Source organism: Tupaia chinensis, unplaced genomic scaffold (genome assembly GCF_000334495.1).
Source record: "Tupaia chinensis unplaced genomic scaffold, TupChi_1.0 Scaffold147980_1, whole genome shotgun sequence".
Lineage (NCBI taxonomy): Eukaryota > Metazoa > Chordata > Mammalia > Scandentia > Tupaiidae > Tupaia > Tupaia belangeri.
Genome location: NW_006207830.1, coordinates 134,431 through 139,151, shown reverse-complemented (window position 1 = coordinate 139,151; position 4,721 = coordinate 134,431). Strand labels below are relative to the sequence as shown.

At 37.1% G+C, this 4,721-nt stretch overlaps 1 pseudogene; it reads left to right on the top strand.

The window, feature by feature from the left end:
* Positions 1–1,124: 1,124 nt before the first annotated feature.
* Positions 1,125–1,743, top strand: LOC102479884 (olfactory receptor 148-like; annotated as a pseudogene).
* Positions 1,744–4,721: the final 2,978 nt, after the last annotated feature.

Here is a 4,721-nt window from a genome sequence, read left to right as displayed (position 1 = left end):
AAATAATTTTTAAAAAATTTAAGGTGGCATGAGCTAAATTATTGTGATGGTCACAGTGACATATTCAGGTTCTACATTCCCAAACAGTCTAATGTTCTCCAAAACAGTATCTATTACAAAATAAATAGAGTAGTCGAACAAAATGAATCTTATTTTTACTTACAGAATTTTTTTGGAAAATGTATATATACACGTTGCAAAACTATCATAAGCACCAAAGCCAAATTGCCGAATAGAGTTTATCAACAATTTTAAGTAAATATTTACTGTACTTTCACTTCTTTGTGTGAAATGTAGATTCTACATTTGTCTCAAATATTTCAAATGTTCCTATATAATAAAATATAACTTTATTTTAAATAACACAAAGTTTGTATATTTATAAATGTTTTAAAATATGCATAGATTGTGGAATGGTTAAAAAAGCTAATTAACATACTTTATTTCACACTTATAAAACAATTTCCTAGTGCACAAGGCATTGTTACCAATTATAGTCCCATTTTGCAGAGTATATCTCTTGAATTATTTCTCCTTATAACCAAATTTTGTATTTTTGTTTTTTCTGGAGAGGTTTTTGCCATAGGGTGTGTGCACTCGCCAGACAGACAGAGAGAGACAGAGAGACAGAAAGTGAGAAATCACCATGCCACAATCCCTCTATTCTCCCCTCGGGATATTGCACATGCACCCAGCATGAGTACGCCACTGGGTCCAGAACTCGAACTGTGGTCGACTACATGGGAGTGCAGTGACATAGCCATTATGCTAACTTCTTGTCCCAAATTTTGTATGTTTTAATTATCATCTCCCACCCCTTCTTTTAATCCTTGGACCATAATTCTGCTCTCAACTCTGGTACTGAGATCTTTTATTATATATCAGTCCAGTATTTTACCATCTTAATATTTCTTTTGGCTCTGTATCTGTGTTCAGGAAAGATTACAGGTTGAGAAAGAAATGGTTACATTGGCCTATCTGGTTAATATCCCAAAATTTCTTTGGCAGAAACCTAACTCAGTTCTTTATGTTCCAACAGACAGGTGACAATGAAAGGGCTAGTACTGCATCTGTTACACTCATTTACATGTCTGCTGTGAAAACTCAGACCTCCCTCCAGGAACATGAGGGATCACACACAGCTGATCGAATTCATTCTCCTGGGAATACCTGAGGCAGAGGGAAGGGAGACTGTGCTTTTTGTCATCTTCTTCTTCATCTATCTCTTCACCCTGTTTGGAAATTTGCTCATCCTAAAGGCACTCATTTCTTCCTTTACTTTTCACACTCCCATGTGTTTCTTCTTGGGGCTCCTATCTAGTTTTGACATGATGTTCCCATCTGTCACCTGTCCCAAGATGCTGTTCTCTCAGTCATAGCTGAGCCATCTCCTATGAGGGATGTCCTGCACAGATTTTCTCCTATCACTTCCTGGGTTCTAGCAAAGGCTGCCTCTATTCTGTAATGGCTATGATAAATTTATGGCCATCTGTCACCCCCTGAGATATACACTCGTCATGAAACCTGGAGTCTGTGTTGGTTTGGTCATGGAGCCTGGTTGGTGGTTGTCTTCAGGCTACCACTCTGACCAGCTTTCTCTTTCAGTTAACCTACTGTGGCCCCAACCAAGTTGACCACTTCTTCTGTGACATTCCTGTTGTCTTACCCCTGCTTGTACTGACAGCTTCCTTGACAGAGAGTGGGTTCCATCAATGTGGGCTTTTTTGCTTTAGTGTTGTTTAGTGTTTGTGTCTCCTATACCTGTATTAGGACTGCCATTTTGAGGGTCTGCTCAACAGAGGACTGAAAGAAAGCTTTCTCCACCTGCAGTGCCCACCTCACTGACATCCTCTGTGCCTATGGACCTGTGATCATCATCTATCTGCAACCCACACCCAAACCCCTGCTTGGGGCGATAGTGCAAATACTAAATAATATTGTGTCCCTCATGCTTAACTCATTAATCTATTTCTAAAGGAACAAGAAAGTGAAAAACTCTCTTCCAATCCAGGAACATGGGATGTCCTTCCACTTTTTTATATCACTTTCAATATTTTTTTCAAGATCTTCTTAGTTTTCTTTATAAAGGTCTTTGACTTCCTTAGTTAGGTTTATCCCTAGGTATCTTATACATCTTGTGGCTATGGTGAAAGGGATTCCTTTCTTCAGCTCTACTTCATTCAACTTGTTCATATATAGAAATGCTATAGATTTTGGGATGTTGATTTTGTACCCTGCCACTTTTCTGTATTCACTTATTACTTCTAGAAGTTTTTTCATGGAGATCTTTGAGTCTTCTAAGTATACCATCATGTCATCTGCAAATAAAGATATTTTCAACTCTTCTTTATATTTTTACTGTGTCTGTTGTAATATTGCCTGTTTCATCATGTATTTTATTTATCTTGTTTCTTTCTTTCTTCTTCTGCATCAGTGTAGCCATGCTGTGTCGCTCTTGTTAATCTCTTCAAAGAACCAGCTTTTGTCTTCATTCATTTTTCATATGGTTAGTTTATTTTATATTTTATTTATTTCTGCTCAAAGTTTTATTATTTCTTTTCGCCTGTCATTTTTTGTTGTTATTTTTCCTATTCCCTGATGCATGATGTTAGATTGTCTATTTGGCATTTTTCCATTTTTTTCTTATGCACACTAATTGCTATGAACTTCCCTCTTATGACTGATTTTGCCATGTCCCACAGATTATGGATACTTATGTACTCATTATCATTTGTTTCCATAATTTTTTTTTATTTCAGCCTTAATTTCTTCAGTAGTGAATAAGTCATTCAGAAGTAGGTTATTCAGTTCCCATGTGTTTGTGTGTTTTGGAGGGTGTTTCTTTAAATTAATCTTGAATTTATTCCATCATGGTCAGAGAAGATGCTGGATATAGTTTCTATGCTTTTGAATCTGTAAAGGCTTGATTTGTTTCCTAACATATGGTCAGTCTTTCAAAAGTTTTCTTACTGGGGTGAGAAAAATGTATATTTTGTGGACTTAGGGTAGAAAGTTCTGTAGACATCTATCAAGCCCATTTGCTTTATAGTATCATTTAAGTCCTGTATCTGTTTATTTTCTGCCTAGAAGATCTGTCTGAATGAGATAATGGGGAGATTCCCACCAATTAGAGTGTTTCTTCCTATCTCTCCATTAAGCTCCAACAGTCTTTCTTTCACATATTTAGCCACTCCTGAGTTGGGTTCATAGATATTTATAAGCATTATGTCTTCTTGCTGGATTTACTATTATATGATGTCCTTCTTTGTCTCTTATTACACTCTTTGATTTGAATTCTATTTTGTCTGAAATCAGTATCACTATACCAGCCCTTTTTTCATTTCCATTGGCATGGAATATCTTTTTCCAGCCCTTCACTTTTAGTCTATGTATGTCTTTATCCATACGGTGAGTTTCTTGTAGGCCACAGATAGAGGGTTTGTGTTTTCTTATCCATTCAGCCAGTCTGTGTCTCTTAATTGGAGAATTTAATCCATTGACACGTGGTAGGTAGGTAGTTAGCCATGAGCAGGCAGCCCTAAGAGAAAAGCGAAAGGCTCACCTAGCTTCAGGTGCCAGGAGGGTGAGGCAATTTGCCATATTAAATCCTTGAGGCTTGAGGGAAGCATACAGGGATAGTTCTTAGATTTTCTTTTGTCAAAAGGACCCAAGCAAGCATTTGATCATTAATATGATAGACTAATTGGGTGATCTAATTGAGGCAACGTGACTGGCACTGGACGTATGTAATTAGGTGACCAAATTCCTCACTTTGCCTGTGAGAAAAGTGCGCAGGTGCAGGAGAGAACGTGTGGATTCAAATTTAAAGGAAGAACATAGGCAGCGTAAGGGGGCTGCCCACTAATGAATATTCATGACCTCTAGTAATAAGAATAACGGTTGACCAGTATCAAACATGGTTGCCACTTGGCAATCCGCCCGCTCAACGACCTTTTTGGGTGTACTTTCTTTCTTTCCTTTCCTTTCTTTTCTATTAAACTTTCTTTTCTATCTGCTTCATTCGTGGTTGCAATTTCATTTTGTGCTTAGGGACAGATCTCTAATTTTAGAGATCTGGACCCAAAGAACCAAGGATTTCACAACGCACCTCACCACTTTTCCATCTGTTAACAGACATTCAATATTTACGTACCTGTTCCTGTCATTAAGTGAGTCATTTTCTTGGTTGTTTTTTGTTCTCTTGTAACTGTCTATCGGTCTTTTTAGTTTTCCTGGTATAGCACTCCTTTCAGAACCTCTTTAAGAGCTGGTCTGGAGTTGGTAAATTCCTTCAGATTTTGTTTATCCAAGAAGGTTTTTATCTTTTTTCTCATATGAAATATAATCTTGCTGGGTATAGTATTTTTGGTTGAAATTGTTTTTCATTCAACACTTTGACTATATTTCCTCATTCTTTACTTGTCTGGATTCCTTTCGCCAAGAGGTCTGATGTTAGCCTGATGAGATGACCTTTGTAAGTAATTTGACATTTCCCTCTTGCCAACTTTAGTATCTTGTCTTTGTCAGTTGTTTTTGCCAATCTGGCTATGATGTACCTTGAAGAGGATATTCTTGGGTTGATTATATTCGGATCCAATGTATTTCTTGGGTCTGGATATTCAAATGCCTTTCTAGGTTTGTAAAGTTTTCTTCCAGAATATCATGGAATAAATTACCAATGCCCTTATTATTTTCTTCCTCTTCTGGGATAACAATTATCC